This window comes from Canis aureus, chromosome 9 (assembly GCF_053574225.1).
Source record: "Canis aureus isolate CA01 chromosome 9, VMU_Caureus_v.1.0, whole genome shotgun sequence".
Lineage (NCBI taxonomy): Eukaryota > Metazoa > Chordata > Mammalia > Carnivora > Canidae > Canis > Canis aureus.
In genome coordinates, this window is record NC_135619.1 from 21,042,052 (window position 1) to 21,065,666 (window position 23,615).

Here is a 23,615-nt window from a genome sequence, read left to right on the forward strand (position 1 = left end):
GTGTGTAAATTAAGCTCTTTTGGAATCCACTACCAGGCCACAAGGGTATCATTCAGTACATTGAAGTAGTAATTTACTAAATGGGACCCTCATGGCCCAAAAGAGTTCATGCAGCTTCCCAAATGGCTACCTTAACCAGGCGGTGGTTTATGGTCTGGAGAACCTAATGAGTATTCAATTATACTATTACATTTAGAAAAGGAGACTCATATTTTCCCAGAAATTGTAGCTCAGCTTTATGCTTTAGCTCAGAGTCAGGTTATTTTTAGTTGCCTTATTCCCACCAGGCTTTTTCCTCTCTTATATTTTATATTTCACTTCTGTTAGGTTGCCTAAGTAGCACTCCCTTCCCTCCAGTTAATGATTCTATTGGATATTAGTTACCATAATTGTTTCACTAATTGGCTTCATTTGAAACAATGATTGTTAGGAAAGGTGATAAACACTGAAAAGTCTATCACTTGATCTCATTCATTATTCTTCCAAATCATTTCAATACTAAGTTTTCTACTTGGAAATTTAAAAAAACACTTAAATTTTGATCAAGCCTTTATTGCAGCATTAACAGTATAGTATTTTCTGTGTAGGCACCCCGCTATTGTTCAGCAATGACCACTTCAGAATTATTTTGAACTTTTAAAAGATAATCTCTTTGATATGTTTAAAAGTACAACAAAGAAAATTAAGTTCAATATTTTATGAATAATTAGCTAACTTAAAAGAGTGTGACATTAGAATTTCATATCGCTTTTGAAATTTTAAATTTGATCTGTTTTTAGTTCATAGGACAATATTGTTCATCAGTAGAAGGCTAAGATGCTGCCATTTCTATATTCTCTAGGTGGCAGCTTAGCTCCATCTTTAAACATTTCCCTTTTAGTATTTTTCTCACTGGCATTTCATTTAAAAACTGGTAACATAATGCACAACAACATATAAAATGAATACAGCCAAACATGATCTGCCTGCCTTTAATGTCTTGACAAGGTTTTTCATGTAGCTTTGCCACACTGCTGATTTTAATGGAAGGACTTAGAGCAGCACTCCAAAAAGTGTTATTTACCATTTTCCTCATATGAAGGTCAATAACTGGATCTTTTATGATGAAGCTTTAGTTATAAGGCATCAACCTGTTTTAGATTTTGTACTTTTCTGCTTGGGTTTTTGAGCCACTTGTCATGCTATGTAGTCACATTTGAGATATATTTGCTTCCCTCTATTACAGTTACATGAACATTTGGTTCTGAATGTCACAATACCTTTATTTTGTTCAGTTGGAGCCCAAGTGGCTTCCTGAGAATTATGAAAATAGGGGCTTAACTCCAGGATAAGAAATCACATTATCTTGTAGAGCAAAATCTCAAGTGGGAGGGAGTGATTTTGACCTTAAAGGGATATTTGGCAGTCTGGAGACGTATTTGGTTGCTGTGACTTTAGGGTAGGGAATGCTATTAGCATCTAGTGGATATAGGCCAGGGTTTCTGTTAAACTCTCTCAATATAGAAGACAGTCCTCCACAACAAAGATTAATTCAGCCCAAAATGTTAGTGCTAAAGTTGAGAAATCCTGTTGTAGAGAAAGGGAGCCAGAGTGGTATAATATCAAATTGGTGCAAATATTTAGTAATCAGCACAATGAATTCATAATAGTTTACTGAAGGTCATAAACATTGTAAATATCCTTTGGAAAAATAACTTTTTTTCACTAATTTAGCAACAAATTTCTCACAAATCTATCCATTTTCCCTATTAATCCTACTCATTGCTTTTCTCAAGTGGTTAAAAAAATAAACACCGTTATTGCTCACGTCTTACTTTGCATATCTATAACTCAGGAAATCTCTTTATGAAAAAGTTATATTTACTGAATACATAGAGAATTAGTCTGCACAGTTGTCAATATTTATATGAAATTTTTTTTCTATTTTGTAAGTCAATTTTATTAAAACAGGTTTGAGATGTCTCAAGTTTATTAAACCTATTGACTCTGGGATATATTAATTAAAATTATTGAAAATCAAGGTTTGAGTATTCTGAAGTTCCTAAAGAGTTTAGTAAAAAGAAGCTACTTAATTTATCATTGCTAAGAGACTGTGAAACAATGACAAACTTGTTTAGCATCCTGAGACTTTGCTACAGGTACAATTTATCATCATGTTTTGCCTGAAGAACTATTTTGTGACATAATTAAGAGTATATACCATCTACAGATTCATCAGGTATTCTGTTATTAATAGGCCAAAATGGTAAATATTTTGGCTGCCCTATGCTCTCCTCAGATCAGTGATTTTTCAAATGGCATCTTATTCTAAATCCCCAGATATAAAATGAATTAAATTTGCATTACTTTTATTGTTAGGGAGGGAGGACTGCCTTGCTTCTTGGAGCAGACATAAGGAAGGCACTGTCCCAGAAATCCAGCCTTCTGTTGAAAGTGGTTTGAAAACCATTGGCCTAGAGCAGGAGCATGTCAAGTGTGCTTTAATCACTGAATTTTAGTTTTTATGGCATGTACGTGTCCATCTTAAGGAAACAAACAAGCAAAAAAAAAAAAAAAAAAAAAAAAGGAAGAAAACCCTTCCCTGGCCTCACATCTCACATCCCTTCTAGCCGCTATCCCCTTTCTTTTCTCCATTTCTGCATGAAAGTATTTTACATCCCTCACTTCACGTTCTCACCTTTTATCCACTCCTAAAACCACTTCACCTGCTGCTAGTTCTACTATTCTACAGATACTGCTTTTATCAAGGTCACCAGCCATCTCCCTGATGCTGATGGACATTTTGCTCTCATCTTGCTCCACTTCTTTAACACCATTAACACAGTTGGCCCCTTCTTCCTTTTTCAAACACCCTCCTGGCTCTCCTTTTTCCTTACTGGCTTCCTTTGTACTTTGTCCTTAACTGTAGGTGTTGCAGTTCTTCAAGAGTAAGTTTTGAGCTCTCACATTCCTTTCTCTAAACTTTCTCTCTAGTTTATCTTATTTCTTTTTTTTTTTTTAAGATTTATTTATTTATTTGAGAGAGGGAGAGAGAGAGAGACTGAGCAAGTGGGGGAGGGGCAGAGGAAGAGGGAGAGTAGCAGATTCCCCGCTGAGCAGGAAGCCTAATGCAGGCTCCATCTCACAACCTTGAGATGACAACCTGAGCTGAAACCAAGAGTCTGACACTTAACTGACTGAGCCACCCAGGTGCCCTAGGTTATCTTATTATTTCTGTGATTTTAAATACCATCTATGTGTTGATAACTCCCATATTTTACATCGTCAGCTAGATCTCTCTGAGCTCCAGATCTACATATCCATTTGCCCATTTGCGTACTTGAAACCTCTTCCTGGTTGGCTCCTCTTCTCATCTGCTGTCCAGAGTCACTCCAACTAGAAACCTGGAGTCATGCTTTATTCACCATCCACATCCACCATCAAAAGCTCCTATCTGTACTTTCTCCAGTCACATGCTACAGATCTCTTCACACCTTTCAATCTCTGTTACTGCTATGTTTAGCTAAGTCTCCATCATTTTTCACTTCAAGAACCTCTTAAATCATCTTTCTGTTTTTGCTTTAGCCCTCCCCTCATCCATTTTCCACAAGGCAACCAGCATGGTATTTTAAATAGCAAATGAATTATTTATCTTTCCTGCTTACAATTCTTACATTTCCGGGGGTCTCTGGCCGACCCCTTCGTGGCCCTCGTACAATCGCTCACGATTATGGCTCGAGGGTGTGGATCTCTGGCCACCTCTGGCCGCCCGGCACTAGCCTCCTGCTTCACCTCCCTGGAAAGTCTTTTTAATTTTTTTCTTTATTTTTATAATTGTTTTAATTAAAGTTGTGTGGTTTATTTCTTTTCACTTTGGTCATTTTTCATTGGGAGTGTTCCGCTGTGTTTCTTTAGGTGTATTTGTTGCAATGACTTTGTAATTTGGTGATTTTTTTTGTTGTTATTTATTCAAAAGTGTTTTTTAGAATAAATTTATTTTTTATTGGTGTTCAAAAAAGATCGTACATAGAATAGAGTCCTATTTTACATAGAATAGAGTCCATACTCCATGCTATGGTGTGGGTCTGTCTGCTTCTCCTATGTCAGTTTCTGCTACTTCAGCTTCTTTCATACTGATGTTTTAGATGGACTGATCTGGAATATTGGAAGAAAGCAAGTTTTTTTTTTTTTTTTTTACCTCCATGTCTTTACACTTACCTTCCTCAAGTTCTCTTCCCTGGCTCCTTGCATATCTAGCTCATTTTCATCCTCCTCTTATCTTAAAAATTCTCTCTCTAATGAGTAGGTTTTTACTCTTCATTATCTTTTTATTTTATTTGTTTACCTGTTTATTTGTTTGTTGTCCAACTTATGCCAATTTAGGCCTCATGAGGACAGGGAACTTGTCTTTCTTTCTTGTCAGGAAGCTTGTAGGCACTCAGCACACATTTGATGTGTGCATCAACAAGTTATTGTACTAACTAATCATCAGATTACGTAGAAAGGTCCAACATAATAGACTTGTACACATACCCTTGCCCTGTACATCTTGACTTTAAAAAGGAACAGATGACTCAGTAGGGGAATTTGATAGTTGGCGTCTAGTATTTGAAGATATGATATGGAAAGCAGGATTAGACATGAGTTTGGTTTCTAGAAAACAGAACTGAGAATATGGGTAGAAGTTAAATTTGGGACAAATAGTGAAATAGTAGGTACTTGGGAGTTGGTGAGCTCTACTTCACTGCAGATGTTCAACTGTAGTCTGGATGACAACCTGTCAGCAAGTGGTGGCAGGATTTCTTGCTGGACATTAGAACATGATCGAGGGGTTTCTAGGGGCTTTTTCTTCTCTGAGATGCTCGAGTTTTGCTGGTACAGAGGAATTCTTTATCTCCCAGCATTAATCTATCATTGAGATCCTATGGATTGTTCTTTTTCAAGTCACACCTTATTAGACGTCTTCTTAAAACCTCACTGTTACCTCAGAAATAATGCAGAAACAGAAGCTATTTTCTTTTTGTTTCTATTTTATTTGAGAAAGAAATATTAAATAACCAAAGAACTAGATATAAATTATCTTCCTGATGGCTTAATCTTTTAACAAACATATGTTTAAAAAAAATCAATATGTGCTTTTGGCATTACTTTCAAAGACTTTTCTACACTTATGTAAAACAGAATCAATAGGAATATACCTTTGTTTACTTGATTATCCTTAAAAGTTACCATCATGACTGGAGCTGGGATAGTCAATTCTAAAATAACTCCACATATTACAGTTTGAACTTTACTTTTTAATAGCATCATTAACTTGCCAACATATCTCTTAATATTTTCTGTGGAATTTCTTGTTTACCTTTAGTTAACAGCTAAATCATTTGATGTGAGAAATAGTGTCTTAGAATTCTTCAAACATTAATTGACTGACTTTTTGAAATCATAAAATATCTTAGGCTAGGTCTTATCATTGAACACAGCATTAAGAGAGGCTAATCGTCCTTATTTAACTGAAGAAAAGTCACATCTCCAAAGGTTGTTTATATTTTCTCATCAATATACTAATCACACCCTCTTGCACTATTGGTGTGAATGCAAACTGGTGCAGCCCCTCTAAAAAACAATATGGAGGTTCCTCAAAAAGTTAAAAAATAGAACTACCCTACGATCCAGCAATTGCACTATTAAATAGTTACCCAAAGGATATAAAAATACAGATTGGAAGGGATACATGCACCTCGATGTTTATAACAGCATTATCTATAATAGCCAAATTATGGTGACAGCCCATGTGTCCATCAACTGATGTATGTATGAATAAAGAAGTAGTACACACATACACACACACACACACACACAATGGAATATTACTCAGCCATAAAAAGGAATGAAATCTTGCCATTTGTAGTGACAGGGATGGAGCTAGAGAGTATTATGCTTATCGAAATATGTCAGAGAAAGACAAATACCATATGATTTCACTCATATGTGGACTTTAAGAAACAAAACAAATGAGCAAAGGGGGAAAATAAGAGAGGGAGGCAAACCCAATCAACAAACTCTTAACTATAGAGAACAAAACTGATGGTTAACCAGAGGAGGGGTGGGTGGGGGGATAGGTTAAATAGGTGAGGGGATTAAGTAGAGCACTTGTGATGAGCACTGGGTGATGTATGGAAGTGTTGAATCACTATATTGTACAACTGAAACTAATATGACACTGTATGTTACCTAACTGGAATTTAAATAAAAACTTGAAAACCATAGCAAATCATGTAAGATTTTTCTTTATGTCACGTGATGATATGTGACTCTGAAGAGACTAGTACAAGAAAACCTAAGTTCAGTCATCTGATATTTAAAACTGTGGTTTCTCATTAAGGTCATTTTCATAAGGTGTGGAATAAATAATATCTTTTTTCAAATACTGTGCAATTACATGCTACTTTGGATGTCATGGTTGGGATTTACTCATGCTTTTGATGTTTCTCTGGCCAGTTTTCACCTGATAAAGTCTAGACCCCATAAAAAAACAATGCTCTTTTAAAAAAATGCTCTAGATAGTGTTTTTTTAAAAAAATTATTTTCTTTGTGTTATCCATTTCTAGTTTCACTTTTTTGGGGGGAAGTGGATAAGGGTGGGAGGGGCTGAGAGAGACTCTTAAGCAGGCTTCATGCCCAGCACAGAGCCTGATATGGGGCTTGGTTTAATAATCCTGAGATCATGACCTGACCCCAAAATCATAAGTTAGATGCTTGACCGACTGAGCTACCCAGGGGCCCCTTCAGTTTCACTTCTTACTTACTTTGCTTTCCTATTTTTACAAAAGCAATGTATCAAGTATTTGTTGAAGCTTGCCATGTGAAGGACATTGTATAATATCTTCTACTTCTTTACTGTAGTCTGTCCTTCCTTTGTTGTTATATCTATTGCAGGTGAAAGTAGTTTTGCTGAGATTCATAAATTCTTTTGTTTTTGTCCTCTTTCTGCTATTTTTTAAAACTTTTCTTCTTCTTTTATTTTCTACTATGGCATTTTGAATTTATCCCTCTTGACCTCTTGGGAATCCTTTCCACCATAGTCTTTACTGTGAAGTACTATGTATTAGTTTTTCTCTTGCTGCCCTAAGAAATTACCAAAAATTTAATGGCACAAAGCAACACAAATTTATTATTTTGTAGTTTGGTAGTCAGAAGTCTGAAACAGTTCTCACTGAACAAAAAATCAAGATGTCACCAGAGCTCCATTCCTTTCTGGAAGTTCTTGGGGGAAAATTCATTTTCTTGCCTTTTCCAGCTTCTAGAAGCCATCTGCAATTCCTTGGTTCCTGGTCCCGTTACTCCATCCTCAAAGCCAGTAATTATGGGCAAGCTTTCTTCATATTGAATCATTCCAAAACAATTCCTCTTCTATGTCCCTCTTTAACTTTCAAGGACCCTTTAGATGACATTGGGGTCACCTAGATAATTTACGACAGTCTCCTATCTTGAAGTCAGCTGATGAACGACCTCAATTTCTCCTGCAACCTTATTTTCCCTTTGCCATTATTATGCCTACCATGAATACCTACCTCTCTATCTCTTGATGTTTGCAATGTCTCTTCCAGCTGAGTCACTTTCTATCAGTTGGAGGAGGTTGTCCTGTTCTTCTTGTTCTCTCCTGTGGTTTCCACATTTGTCTCTGGCTGCCTGGTTGCTGCTGCCTCTGAATGATTATATAAAATATATATATGTCTTACCTTTTTGAATTTAAAGTACATTGAAACCACAATTAAATTGCTTTGCTATCTAAGTAACTTTGAAAAAAATATGTAAAGATTGCTGACCACCTTTTTCTCCCTTTATTTGAATTATTTACAGTGGATCTGTTTTCTTCCTCTGTCCTTTTTCTAACATTTAAGTATTTTCATGCCACTGGAGAATAAAAAGGAGTATACAAACCAGAACCACTCTGAAAACATTTAAGTTATTAATAATTTTATTTTTATTCACTACTTTTTCACAATTTTTGTGGTTTATAAATGAATTGTACAAATGATTCATATGCATTCTTTGCTCATTTTAGTTTTGATATGAACCTATAGAACTGCACTGCTGCCACAATCTTTCTGTTTTATTTATTTTATTTATTTTTAAAATTTATTTGTTCATAGGAGACACACACACAGAGAGAGGTGGAAACATAGGCAGAGGGAGAAGCAGGCTCCATGTAGGGAGCCCAATGTGGACTTGATCCTGGGAACTCCAGGATCATGCCCTGAGCCCAAGGCAGACGCTTAACCACTGAGCCACCCAGGCATCCCTCTTTCTATGTTTTAAAGCATGTTCATTCTTTATCAAACTCAGCACCCAAAAAACAAACAATCCAGTTAAGAAATGGGCTTGAAGAAGACATGGACAGACATTTCTCCAAAGAAGACGTACAAATGGCCAACAAATGACATATGAAAAAATGCTCCACATCACTTGCCATTAGGAAAATACAAATCAAAACAACAAAGAGATACCATTTACTCCAGTAAGAATGGCTAAGATTAATAAGACAGGAAATAACAAATGTTGGTGAGAATGTGGAGAAAGGGAACACTCTTACACTGTTGATGGGAATGCAAGTAGATATAACTGCTCTGGAAAACAGTATGGAGGTTCCTCAAGAAGTTAAAAATAGAACTGTGCTATGACCCAGCAATTGAACTTCTGGGTATTTACCCCAAAGATACAGATGTAGTGAAAGATGAGACACCTGCACCTCAGTGTTCCTCAAGAAGTTAAAAATAGAACTATACACTATGACCCAGCAATTGTACTACTGTTTATTTACCCCAAAGATACAGATATAGTGAAATGATGAGACACCTGCACCCACCTGCTGTGGACACAGCAAGCTGTGGAAGGAGCCATGATGTCCTTTGACAGATGAATGGATAAAGAAGATGTGATATAAAATGGATTATTACTCAGCCATCAGAAAGGATGAATATATACCATTTACATTGATATGGATGGAAATGGAGCAATGTTATATTAAGTAAATAAGTCAATTGGAGAACGACAAATATCATATTGTTTCACTCATATGTGGAATATAAGAAATAGTTTAAGGGACCATAATGGAAGGAGGGGAAATAGAATGGAGAAAAATTAGAGATGGAGACAAACCATAAGAGACTCTTAACTCTGGGAAACAAACAGGGTTGCTGAAGGGGAGGTGGGTTGGGGGATAGGGTAACTGAATGACAGGCCTTAAGGAGGGCACATGATGTGATGAGCACTGGATATTATGCTATATGTTCGCAAATTGAATTTAAATTAAAAAACATATGTTCATCCTATTTTTGTCTTGTTATGTATAAGCTAGGTATTTAATCCTAGCACCATCTTTCTGAGGAAAAAGTTCTCTAATTTCCAGCATATAAGGCATTTGTATAGGTGATAAATTTGTTACTTATATACACTTGTTAATTCTTACCTAATTTCTCTTAGACATAAAGGACACAAGTGTCACAGGCCTAACCATATCTGTATCTTGGTATTTGGGATGCTGATATTTCTTAACATAAGGATAACTTTTCCGTTTATGACTTCTCTGAAACAATGAAGACCAAACCTACATGGAATTTTGAACCATGATCAGGAGCAAAAATCTTGGGAATTTTTGGAAAGGAAGTAATTTTTTTGCAATTTAAATTTACTTTTCACCATAGGAAAGATATTGGACTATTTCAATTCATTGAGCTCCACCTGTTTCAAATAAACAGGTCCTTTATACAATCAATGAAGTCAAACAAAGCACTACAGTTTCTGAATTCAGTACAAATTATTTTTCATTGTAAAGGATGCATATCATTGAAAAATAGCTTCTCTATTCATAGCAATGATGAAAGAATGACATCTTCCTTTTATTCAGTTATATGAATACGTTTCCTTTAAGACCCCATTTTAACATTGCTGACTCTTCAGGCTAACCTCTTAGGGTCAATTTAAGGATATGAAATACATGTGTGCAAATTCTGTCACTAAACTGAGACAACTCTTTGGGTCACTTTCTGTTCTCTGTGCACAAGAATGGGCCGAGGGCTTTTCCTAAGTGAAATTGAAATATTTGTCTTTTTATCAGGACTTTTTAATTTGATTTAAGTAGATTTTTTGAACCAAAGGAAAAAATTGAAAATAATTTCTCCAACTTAACTTCTGAGTTATGATATTGTACAGAGATCACTGTAAAGAAAGGAGTTTGATACAATACAATGGATATTGGAGGCTTTACCTAAAAGTGCCAAAAGGTACCATTATTTGGTAATTTGCACCTGGTTCATATGGCAAACATTGTGAAGTCTAGAGGAAAATGTGAACAACAGAATCTCCATTTTTAGTTTTGATACTTTTGTTGCAGACCGACAAGAGCTAGAAGGTTCAGTCATTTATCTTGAAATAATGAGAGAAGTTTTTCCTTTCTGAATTAGTTAGAAAGTTGGTACTAAAACTGCCTCAGGGCATGGACTGTGAATCCATGTGTATCCACACCAAGTCATCTTTCATTTAAGTGTGTTTAATAAATCATCTTCCTAACTGGAGCTGGGGATATAAAAGTTCATGCCTCTGGCACAGCTGAAAAGGAGAAAAAGATCGGGAGCATGGAAGTTTTAAGAAATGTAATTTTATTTTCAACTTGGGTTTTCTGACATATAAGGAAAAAAATGCTATTTAAAAAATATTGCTACTAGTATAAAAACAGTTGCTCCTAGATGGCTCAAATAACAAAATTTGAAAAGCTGAAGATAGCCTAGCTTTTGTCCAAGATTCAACAGATTTCATGGAGCAAATGTTGGACTGAAGCTTCATGAGGACAGGGTTAGGTGACCATTCATTGTTGAATGAATTAGTAAAAGTGGAAATTTTAGTTTCTTTTGACTCCTTTAGGTTTGAGATAAGTTTATTTGGATATAGGTAAGGACATAGGTTTTGATACCTTTTGCTGAAGAGATTGGCCATAACATTTTTTTTTTTCCATCAAGCTTGTGTGTTTTCTCTCTGGTTGGTAGTTTCACAGGATCTTGAAAACTTAGCATTTATTCACTAAACAGGTTTGTAAGCCATTCCTCAAGTTTTGGTAATTTTATGCATTCATTCAGTAAGTAAACACATGTTGAATGCCTGCTATGTGCCAGGCAATGGTTGTACCCTAGCCTTATACATTTGTCTCTCTGCTCTTGGGGTTATAGACATATAAGCAGTTACAAATCAATATAGAGTAAGTGCTATAATATACTTAGAACAATGTGTCCCAGAAACATATAAGATAAGATATAGACCCAGATTTGAGATTTAAGGAAAATTTTTCTAGAAGGAGAAGCATTTGAGCTGAAACCTTAATTTAAATGTAAGAGAGCTAGAAGATAGGAGTACTCAAGCAGGCAAGCATGATAGATTTTGGAACTATAAGTGCTTTAGAAGCACTTTGGAGGAGAGAGTGGGGAGAGCTGAAGCTGTCACGGTGAGCAGAGGCCAGGTTCAGAAGGTCCTTGAAAGTCATGCCAAAGGGTTTAGAATTTATCCTTAAAGATTAATTAAAATAGGAAAAGTAATAAGATGCAAGAATGCTGAATAGTCATTGAAAGCTTTTAAGGAAAGAAACTATATAACCAGATTTGTATTTTAGAACACCCACTTTTTGTAGGGTGAGAAACAGGTGGAGAAGATTCAAGGCTGGTTGCAACAGCCTAGTAAGAGATAATCATAACTTGAAGCAGAGATGTGGCTGTGGGTATTGGAGACTATGGGCTGGTTAAAGAGATCATTATGAGAAAGAATGTCCAGATCTTGGTGATTCATTGGACATGAAGTACACAAAAGACCAAGGTGTTAGTCCTAGGTGACTCCCACGAGTATTAATGGAGTCTTAAGGAATCTTAATGGACTACATGGTACCATTTACTGAAGAAGGAGGATCAGGATGAGGTAGAAATATAGGTTCAGTTTCAGGCATGTTAAGTTTTAGGTACATGTAGATAATTGAAACTGTCTAGGAGGTAGTTAAATACATAAGGCTAAAGCTAAGGAAAGAGATCTGAATGAAAGATGCAGGTTTGAGCATTATCAGCCTAAAGGTGGAAATGGAAACCATGGAAACTGATCTGTTTGCTCAGGATGAACATAAAGAGTCTTATAGTGTGATCCTTAGGGACAGTGGTTTTTAATAAATGACAGAAGAAGAGGAATTGGCCAGGGAGACTGAGAATGACTGAAGACATGGGTAAGAGGTATATCAAGAGGGTGTGGTGTTAAGTAATCTAAGGAAAGAAAATGTTTTGAGAAGGAAATGCTCAGTAGAGGCCATTCTGTCATGAGTTGAAGACAGGATTTAATAATAAGGTAGTTAGTTGTCAGTACCTTGGAGGGAGCAGCCTCCTTGGAATGGTGAGGGCAGATTCTTCATTAAGAATCAAGAGAAGTATGTAGGTGGCAAGCCTGTGGAGAAGGAGAGCTACTTCAGGGAAGTGAGTGTGAGGAGAGTAGAACAATATGGTGTCAGATAGGTAAGGGATCTGGGAAAGGCATATGTGGTTTTTATTTTCTGTTGTGTTTGTTTGCTTCTTTTAAGGAGTGAGACAGGTACGTGTTCAAATTCAGATGAGAAGAATTTGAAAATGGAGTAAGAGTAAGAGGGTTGGATAATTGAAAGAAAAAAGATCCCCGAGGAGGCAAGAGAGGATAGAGTCCCAAGAACAACCGTACAGAGATGAGGGTGGGTCTGAATTTAGCCAAAGAAAGTACACTAGTTGGGGGATGGGATGGTGGGAGGATTTGCAGTTTGAAGAGCTTGAAAAATGTTTGTATGGTAGCTGTGTGCAATAGAAGAAAGCTAAAATACACACACACACACACACACACACACACACACACACAAATTGCCAAGCAGCATGGAGGATTCAGTCCAAGTTGAATGCCACAAAACTATGGTAGAAGGGTTTAATTTTTTTTTTCTCTCCAGCAGTGCTTAAGACCTGAGCTTAGGCAAGGAGATAGAAGATAGGGTAGATATTTCTAGCTGGCTGGCAGTGAAATGCAACAGGACAAGGTAGGTGAGACATGTATAAGCAAGTAGCTGAAGAGGGGGACTAGGCACTTTTCTCTAAACCTTTCTGTTCTCATGTTCTCAAAAGAATTTTGAAACACTGGCTATACCTCTTGTATATTTTAAAGTTGAAATCTAAAAACATTTACCATAGGCTTAAAAATCATAAAAATAAGTAGTTGCAAAGGATGTGTTTTATGGCTTATTTTATATAATATACATACATTAAATGTATTTTTATTCAAATCTTGGAGCTATAGATTTAGCTCATTCAGTTTATAGAACATGTCCTTCAGATAATCAGGCATCATTGTTAAACTAATCAGCCAATCACGGTTACTTTTCATCAGAAAATATATAATTTTATTTTAAAATTCATCCAGTCATAAATCTGCCTAACAATTTTCTCACCTCCATATCTAAGATAGGTTAATTGATTGACGGATGATTGATTGATAGGTAGAGAGGTGGATAAAACAAGACACGGATGAATAGATAATTGTCTTGAATATGTCTCCTGAATGAAACAAGGTGCTCCTAAATATTTCTTTTTGTTAAACTACATCGTTTTGAATTTTTTTATTATGACATATTTATTTATTTATTTAAAGATTCTATTTCTTTATCCATGAGAGACAGAGAGAAAAAGGCAGAGACACAGGCAGAGGGAGAAGCAGTCTCCATGCAGAGAGCCTAACATGGGACTCCATCCCAGGTCTCCAGGATCACATCCTGGGCTGAAGGCGGCGCTAAACCACTGAGCCACCCAGGTTGCCCTGGATATTTCTTTTTGAAGCTTTCTTTGGCTTTACTTTAAGAGGGAAAGTACACTCTAGCTTTGTTCCTATTTTTGATTTTTATTTTTATACCCTGGTACCATACACCAAATATACCATTAGAATAGGGGAGAGTGTATCTTTCTTTTGTAAAGTGGAAAAAAGGTGAGAAAGGGAGGAATAATTGCCAGATAGCAATTTGCAGGCAGGTCAGCTTTAGGAATAAGTTTGTGGAGGTTTAGAACTAGACGTTTTTACTCTGAAGGTATCTGAGCCTACTTACCACTCTGGAAAGTCTTTGTGTCCATACCTCAGTTTGAAGGTCATTGTGGGCCAAAGCCAGGTGAAGGTGAGAGGTTGTGAGAAAGTACAAGAGTCAGGAAGCCTGAGATCTCCTAGTTTCAAGATCTGTAATTTTAATGCCTCATATTTAAGTAGTATTTTTTGTTTGTTTTGACATTCTGAGACTCCCTGTTGGTTTTTATTGAAAATGGAAATGTTGGGGTTTGTATTTCTGTCTGGCACAGTGTAAAGAGAGCAGGTTTTGGAGCCAGACATGTGGATCTGAATCCTTGCTCTACCACTTACTCACTGTGGCTATAGGCAAACCAATTATCCTTTCTGTGCATCAGTTTTCTTATTTGTAAAATTAGAATAATAGTATCTGCCTTGCAAATTGTTATAAGAGTTAGACATTACTGGTTCTTTTATTCAACAAATATTTACTGAATACCTACTATGTGCCAGGTGCTGTTTGAAGAGAGCATTTGGAACATAAGAATAAACCAATCAATGGCAATTAAATGGGATATGTTTGAGGGTAGGACACCTGTTGTATTCTTCTATGACACAAAGACAGTAATTACTGTGTGGAAACTCAAGGACAGTTGCAAATGTTCAGTGTTTATTTTTCCTGAAGCTCATAAGGCTCTCAAGACGAATCTACTTTTTTGCTTCTCACTTTTATAAAAATACAATCTTCAATAAGATAAAAACATGGCTCTTACAAATATGAGTCAATACCTGTCAGAGATTTTATCCAATTTATTATTAAATGAGAACCAATATAAGGGGAAAACTCATTCCAAGAACATTTGAGGAGCAAGGCTGTATATAATCCCTCAGAGAAGACATTAAGAAGTAAAAAAAAAGTTGGAATAAATTACCTTGGTTAGATGTAAAATTGATAAGTGGCCCATAGGCAACAAAATAGCAAGTTTTAGGATTATCTTTTTGCTATAGTCTGAATGTCTGTCTCCCGGCCCCCACTACCATTCACGTGTTAAAATCCTAATGCTGATGTGATGCAATCAGGAAGTAGGGCCTTTTGGAAGTGCTTAGGTCAGGATGGTGGAGTTCTTATGAACAGGATTGGTGTTTTTATAAAAGAGACCCAGAGAACTCCCTAGGCCTTCCACCCTGTAAGGTCCTATTGAAAAGACAGCCAACTATGAATCAGGAAGTGGACTTTCACCAGACATTGGTTCTACCAGCACTTTGATCTTGGGCTTCCCAGCCTTTGGAACTGTGAGAACTGTGAGAAATGACAAATTCTAAGACCTTCTCAAAATGTGTACATGTACACATGTATTGTCATGCACTCAATTAATACACCTAAACTTAGGCTTTGGGTAATGCTAAGATTCTAAAAATACTATATAGGGTTAAGAGCAACAAAGAGATTTTTTTGCTAAGAAAAAAACTAGCAAATGGCAAAAAAAGAAGCTTATCATGATACTTTTGGGGTGGTCCAATTAATCTCAGAAACTATTTCCCTATAACTGGTTACATGTGTTGTGCATTCCATGATATATGATATGGAATAATAGTAAACACACAAGTATTGTCAATTTTGTGACATATTTGCTCAGAAATAGCTGTGCTTATTATCTCAACAACCTTGTAGTCAGAACAGACACATTATGCCTCTCATTTTAAGAATAAAAAATGTGATTTAGAAAGTAGTTCAGCAACAGGGCCAAGACTGTAAATCAATGCTGCTGTCTTGGCTGTAATCTATTTGACCTGACAGGCTGGAGATGGTTGTAAAAGCAGTCCCCAGTTTCCAGGTGAGTTATGTTCCTAAAGATCATTTGTAGGTCAGTTGTTTTGAACGCCACACATTTTCCCATAGAAATGGCAGAATGAATAAAGGTTATGTCTCCAGTCCTCCCTGCCAAAGCCTTTAACCCATGGCACATCCATCCTTCAGTGATACAGAGCCTCTTACTATTAATATCTTCTGAAGAATTAGTTCAGAACTCTGGTTTAGAACGTAGAGAGCACATTTTCCTGTGCCCTGTTTCCTTCTACTTCAGCACCAAGGCTGAGAATGGAGAACTCTTCCAGCTTTCCACAGTAGATGGTAGTTCTGGTGGGGGCTGGGTGGAGAGAGGCTCTCACATGGGCCATGGAGGGGATTTGATGCAGAATCTCTGGAGAGAGTTCTGACACGGGTGTCTGTATAGAACAGAGGCTGGAACTTTGTGGGTTGCATTTGAGGGGGGGAAGCTGAATGATTGGGTAGAAACCTGTGTTGATATAGGGATCCCTGGGTGGCTAAGCAATCATGTGCCTTCTCACCCAGGGCAAGATCTTGGAGTTCTGGGATTGAGTCTCCCATCGGGCTCCCGGCAGGGAGCCTGCTTCTCCCTTTGCCTGTGTCTCTGCCTCTCTCTTTCTGTGTCTCTCATGAATAAATGAATAAAATCTTAAAAAAAAAAAGAAACCTTTGTTGACAAAGATGGGCTCCAGTGGTAGGCCCCTGGCAATGGGAGGACAGTCCAACTGTGCAAGTCGTGTAACAGCTCCTTAAATGAGATCCACAGAAAGCACAAAGTTCCTTTTTACCTTTTCCCTATCCAGTTTAGTTTATTCAACAAACTGGTTGCATTTTCCTAAATTTCCTTATTGATTTTATAAAGTATATTGTCACTGGAATGGAAAATTAAGCAATATTGAAAAGCATCAAGAAAAATGTAAAAAATCACACAATCCCTTTCATCCAGAGATAAGCATTATTAGTTTAAAGGTTTTAATCAGAATCAGGGAAAATATTTCAGACATGACTCTAAAAGTCATTCCATAAACTTCTCAGTAAGGGAGTCTGGGGTCCAAGGTTCAATACTAATTTTAATTTCCTATCATTTTTATGGTTTCACTCATATATGGAATATAAGAAATAGTGAAAGGGGTTATAAGGGAAAGGAGGGGAATTGAGTGGGAAAAATTATATAGAAAGACAAACCCCCCCCAAAAAAAAAAAAGAAAGACAAACCCAGAGAGACTGCTAACTCTGGGAAACAAACAAAGGGTTGCAGAAGGGGAGGTGAGAGGGGGGATGGGGTAACTGGATGACCGGCACTAAGAAAGGCATTAATGGGATGAGCACTGGGTATTATACTTATGTTGGCAAATTGAATTTAAATTAAAAAAATAGAAACAATTAGGTAAAAGTAAAAAAAAAAAAAAAGTTGCATTCTAGTAAAAAGAAAAAAATTCCTATCATTTCCCCAGATTAGGTATTGTTTAGGCTATCTCCAGTCTTCATTTTCTTATTTAATACATTGGATCATGTAATTTTTCCCCTGGACTTCGTTATTGTCTTGTTACCTTTTCTCAAATTGATATGTAAAAACTATTGAGCAGTAGAGGAAGATTCAAAGTCAAATAGCCTGAGCTAAATTAACATGATACTTAACAGTGAATGAGGGCATGTGCTTATTTATCCATGTCCTTGCCAACACTAGGATGTATCAAATTTTTTTCTATATTGACCCATCTGATAAAGGGAAAATGTTTCACATTGTTATTTCCAAATAAGATTGAGTTTGTTTTCCAGGGATATGGACGGTGTTTCTGGTGTGCAAGTAGCAGTGGATGTCTTAAGTACTATGAGGGCATGGCTATGTGTGTGTACCCATCCACACTGTAAGGGAGGGAATTTCTATGTAATCAGCATATAGAATTTGTGAAGTGGTGGGAAATTCTAGATACTGCCTGAACATCTGAAGTCATACCTGTAAATTCCCAACCCCCATATCCAATAGTGAAAAGTCCCTGGGAGGATGGCCAGGCAGGAGTTTTAGTGAAAACAAACAAACAAACAAAAAAATCACCCTTTCCTAACTACTAACAGTGGATCTATACTTAATGTTAGTTTACTCATCTGTAAAATGGGGATAATAATAGTGTTCCATCCCATTGGGCTATTGTGAAGGTTAACTGAGATAGTACATATAAGATCATTACTTCAGTGCCTAGAACTTGGTAAACTCTCAATAAATTTTAATTATTAATTTTTTGTTTATAAAATAAGGGAATGAACTAAGCAATGTCTCAGGCCTGTGCCGGAGCTACATTTTCAGAGCCAAGATACTGAAAATGTATAGCTCTCTTTATTTGATCCATAAGTCAAAGAAAAATCGGATACACGGTAGCTTTAAAATGAGCAAAAATGAGCTGGGTAGTTGCTCCCAGTGTAAGCTATATCTTCAGGAAAATGAACTGGGTAGTTTGTAAATACATATAACCTGTACAAAGTGGCTCTTACACAGTCAAAGACACAAACCACCAAACTAGAGCTGACCACATTTAAGGCCACCTATTAAGCTAAGCTTACCCTTTCACTGAGGAAGATAGGAAAGTAGCTCGAAACCTTGTAAGTAAATTCTGTAGTACATGAAAAACAGTTATCAATTGTCATTCTTTTCAGGCTTTACTGAAAATCAGCAATTCTGATGTAGAAGTCAAAGGTAAATATATGCAGTAATATTTGAAAAAAACCAAAACAGTAAACTTATCAGAGTTGTTGATATGTAGTTATGTAGAGCTGTTGACCTGTCAATATTTAGTCCTTCCAAATCAAGTCTTTGTAAGCTTAGCTCAGTATAAATATTGAGCATAATAATTTTCCTATTTTAGGGGAATTTTGACTTCTAGAGTTATTTGTTTGACACTGGGAAACAAAATCCTTGATCCTAATGGAGGAACAGCCTGATAAATTTAGAATCCAGAATCCTAGAGTCTAAAGGAGCTTAGAGATCTAATGTTTTCTATAAAATTTCTAGCAGTGATTTAATCTCTGACTAAATCCTACTGAGAGCTATGATCATTGCTATAGGTGCTCACTGAAACTTCTGATATCCTTCTCCTTTTAGGCACTTGGGGGTTTTATATTCCCCCATTTCTTTGAAATGAGACATAGTCATAGACTTGCTTTGAATCACTGCCAGGCAGGAACATTTAAGAGCCAATTTGAGATTCAAGCTGTTTTCTTGCCATGATGACTGTTGGAGACTTCTGTTCTGATGGCAATTTTGTAGGATGGTAGAACCTCTGTTATCTGGGGACTCTGAGTACTACAGTAATCAGGGCCCCTGGTGTTGAATAGGTAGTGTAAATAAGAAATACATTTTTGTGTGTATGTAACTGAAATTTGGAGGTTCTTGTTTGCCACGGCACAAAACTAAACTAACTTGATCAGTACTTTGCAAAACTTTGTTTTTATGTAAGGCCCTTTTATGGCTGGATAGAAATGTTATTTTAACATTGTGTCTTACATGGAACTAAAATGTGATTTAATCTTTTTATGCTCTCTGAAACAGAAGAGAATTGCTACTTTTGTTCTTCCACATGATAATCCTTCAAATATAAGAAGATAACTATTATGTTCCCCATAAATTCTCTATCTGCAAAGAAATGCTGTTTGTCTTTTGACACATTGTTTCTTGGCTTTTCACCATTCTGGCTATTCTCTGGATAACTTTTGTTTTTCCAATGTCCTATTCAAATGTAATGTCTAGAACTGACTATAATTCTTACCAAATTAGATACTGCAGGGAGATATCATTGCCTGGCTTTTCTGAGGTTTGTGATGATGGTGGATTATGATTGTTTATAACAAGTATATTATTTTAGACCAGGTTCAGAGCTGTCATTTTTAGTCAGGCACCAACAGCGGGTTTGGTTCAGGAAGGGTTTAAATTCTGCACATGAGAGAAATCCTGTGGTATTGGTCTTTCTCTGCCTGACTTATTTTGCTTAGCATAATACTCTTTAGCTCGACTATGTCATTGCAAATGACAGGGTTTTATTCTTTTTTTTGTGGCTGAATAATATTCCACTTGTACATATATACCACATCTTTATCCAATCATGAATCGACACTGGTTGATTTTACATCTTGGCTACTGTAAATAATGCTGCAGTAACCATTGGGTTGCATATATGTTTTTGAATTTATTTGGGTAGATACTCAGAAATGGAATTGCTTGGTTATATGGTAATTTTTTGAAGAATGCCTATACTGTTTTCAATAATGGCTGTATCAATTTACATTCCTGTAGAGCAGAAGGGTTCCCTTTTTTCCACATCTTTGCCAACACTTGTTATTTCTTATGAAGAAACCATTTCTGGGACTCTAAATTCCAATGAACAATACTTCATTAACATTCATAATCATTTACATATTTATTATTCCCATATTTGCATGTTGGTTAGAGCTAGTTTCTCCTTCAGTAGAACATTATAGGTGCCAGCTGCCTTTGGTCCTCTGGCCATAAGAATATGTGCTCTTGCTCATCATCTTTCTGTCTCTTGGAGACCCATAGTTCACTCTTTGCATTCAGCTAAGAAGTATCATTAGGTTTGGATCTGGAAATTTGCCTCAAGGAACTGGATACTCGGCTCCATTCAGCTCTGGTCCTTCAAGGTCTTCTCAGCAAAGGTAAAAGCCACTGTGCCCTATGCTCTCTTCCAGAAACTCCTCCTCCCTCTACTAACCTTCTTTAAGATGTACAGTTACACATATCTAACATCAGACTGGGCCTGCTGCCCTTCCTAAATCCACATGCTTAGGAAATGCTGACTGCTTCTCTCTACTTAGTCTTTCCTCCATGTTCCAATTCATGATATTATTGCCATGTGTCTCCTCAGGATTTAGTTTTCCATATCATACCCTCTCATACTTCCATTCCCATGTTACATGAGTTCATTTTTTAAAAAAATTCTTTATTTAAATTCAATTTAGTTAACATATACTGTATTATTAGTTTCAGGGGTAGAATTTAGTGATTCATCAGTTGCATATAACACCCAGTGCTCATTACATCAAATGCCCTCCTTAATACCCATCATCCAGTTACCTACCTCATCCTCCCATTCACCTCCCCTCTAGCAACCCTCAGTTTGTTTCCTAGAGTTCAGCATCTCTTATGGTTTGCTGCCCTCTCTATTTTCATCTTATTTTATTTTTTCTTCCTTTCCCCTATGTTCATCTGTTTTGTTTTTTAAATTCTACATACTAGTGAAATCATGTCTTTTTCTGATTGACTTATTTTGCTTAGCCATAATACCATTTAATTCCATTCATGTTATTGCAAATGGCAAGATTTCATTCTTTTTGATGTCTGAGTAATATTTCATTATCCATCCATCTGTTAATGGACATCTGGGCTCTTTCATTTTGGCTATTGTGGACATTTCTTCAATAAACCTTGGGGTATATGTGCCCTTTTGAATCACTATGTTTGTATTCTTTGAATAAATACCTAGTAGTGCAATTGCTGGGTTGTAGGATAGTTCTATTTTTAACTTTTTGAGGAACTCTCATACTGTTCTCCAGAGTGGCTGCACCAGTTTGCACTACCAACAGTTTAAAAGGCTCCCCCTTTCTATGCATCTTCTCTAGCATCTGTTGTTTCCTAAATTGTTAATTTTAGCCATTCTGACCAGTGTGGAGTGATATCTCATTGTGGTTTTGATTGGTATTTCCCTGATGTCAAGTGATGTTGAGCATTTTTTCATGTGTCTGTTGGACATTTGTATGTCTTCTTTGGAGAAATGTCTGTTCATGTCCTCTGCCCATTTCTTGCCTGGGTTTTTTGTTTTTTGGAGTATTGAGTTTGATAAATTCTTTATAGATTTTGGATACTAGCCCTCTGTCTGTTGGTCATTTGTGATTGTCTTCTCCCATTCCATAGGCTGCCTTTTAATTTTGTTCATTGTTTCCTTTGCTGTGCAAAACCTTTTATCTTGATGAAGTTATAATAGCTAATTTTTGATTTTGTTTCCCTTGCCTTTGGAGACATGCCTAGCAAGAAATTGCTGTGACTGAGGTCCCAGAGGTTGCTGCCTGTGTTCTTCTCTAGGATTTTGATGGATTCCTGTCTCACATGTAGGCCTTTCATCCATTTTGAGTTTATTTTTGTGTATGGTGTAAGAAAGTGGTTCAGTTTCATTCTTCTGCGTGTGGTTGTCCCATTTTCCCAACACCATTTATGAAGAGATTGCCTTTTTTCCATTGGATATTCTTTCATGTTTTGTTGAAGATTATTGAACCATATAGTTCTGGGTCCATTTCTGAGTTCTCTATTCTGTTGCATTGATCTCTATTGTCTGTTTTTTTTTAAGATTTTTAAAATTTATTTATGATAAACAGAGAGGGAGAGAGGCAGAGACACAGGCAGAGGGAGAAGCAGGCTCCACACAGGAAGCCCGACGTGGTACTTGATCTTGGGACTCCAGGATCGCACCCTGTGCCAAAGGCAGGCGCTAAACCACTGAGCCACCCAGGGATCCCCCTGTTGTCTGTTTTTATGCCAGTACCATTCTGTCTTGAATTTATTTATTATAACTACTCTAAATACTTTATTCCATGATACTCTAAATCACTGACTCCAAACTCCTGTAATAATTTTCTTTTTCAGTGATAGAATTTTCAGTTTCTGTCTTACATGGTTGCTTGTATGTTTGCCCATTTGAGTTCATTCATGTAACATTCATAAAGCATTGTCTGTCATATCTTCAGAATACACAAAAAATGTTGGTTTACTGGAGCACAAGATTGTCTCCTCTCTCTTGTACTCTATATAGTACTAGCATCTTGCCTTGTATATTATTTTCACTCAAACATTTGATGAAATAAATTTATTTGTGGACAAATGTGTATCGAATTATTTTGTCAATTATAGGATAAGGATAGGGAAATTTAACTTACTTTCAAATGAAATATTTATATTAGTGTTATCATTTAGCCAAGTATTTCATGCTCCTTTACCATTAGGGTCAAGATAACATATTTTATACTTGGGTATTGATTTTGTAGCAGAAAGAGCAAACTTGTAGCAGGCATGCTACCAGTTGTGCTCCTGTGGCCATTAAAAGTGGTGATAAGTATAAAATACTTATCTATAAAGCTTGGATTCTTTCTCAGAATCCTTCCCTATGCTGTGCTGTTGATAGTTACTATAAGTGATTAGAGGAAGAACATACTATTGAATATTTAAATACTTAGTAGATCAAGTGAGAATATTATATGTGAATCTTGCCTTAAATACAGTTGGTTCTTAAGCAAAAGGGTTTGTTTGGGTAGGTCCAATTATACATGGATTTTTTTACAGTATAGTTCTGTGAATGAATTTTCCTATGATTTTCTTAGTATTATTTTCTTTTCTCTAGCTTACTTTGTTGTAAGGATACATTATATAATATGTATAACATAGAAAATATGTGTTAATCAAATGTTTATGCTATTGGTATGAGGCTTCTAGTTAATAGTAGGTTATTAGTAGTTAAGTTTCTGCGGAAGTCAAAGTTATATGTGGATTTTTGACTACTCAGGGGATCAGCACTCCTAAACCCTGTATTGTTCAAGGGTCAACTGTAATTAAAAAAAATATTTTCTATTTAAGTGGCAAAGAGTTCTTGTGGAAGGAATGAATATAACGTGGTCTGTGGTGTTCATGAGACAATCAAGAAAAGGTAAGATAATTTTTTAAAATCAT

The 23,615-nt window shown here is 36.3% G+C and overlaps 1 protein-coding gene and 1 long non-coding RNA gene across 6 annotated transcripts in view; one reads left to right on the forward strand and one right to left on the reverse strand.

Annotated features, from left to right (window-relative positions):
* The window catches only part of LOC144320503 (uncharacterized), a 60,691-nt gene extending 37,099 nt beyond the window's left edge, over positions 1-23,592 (forward strand). The window contains exon 4 of the long non-coding RNA XR_013386121.1: positions 23,523-23,592. This is a non-coding gene — a long non-coding RNA (uncharacterized LOC144320503). The remainder of the gene's footprint in view (positions 1-23,522) is intronic.
* LOC144320501 (uncharacterized) overlaps positions 1-23,615 on the reverse strand; it is a 140,451-nt gene that overhangs the window by 29,934 nt on the left and 86,902 nt on the right. For 4 of the 5 annotated variants that reach the window (XR_013386100.1, XR_013386102.1, XR_013386101.1 and 1 more), the window contains exon 11: positions 7,551-7,684. The gene's annotated coding sequence lies outside the window, so the exon portion shown is untranslated. Of the gene's footprint in view, positions 1-3,981; positions 4,135-7,550; positions 7,685-23,615 lie in introns of those variants that run through there. The other variant, XR_013386097.1, reaches the window with a different exon arrangement.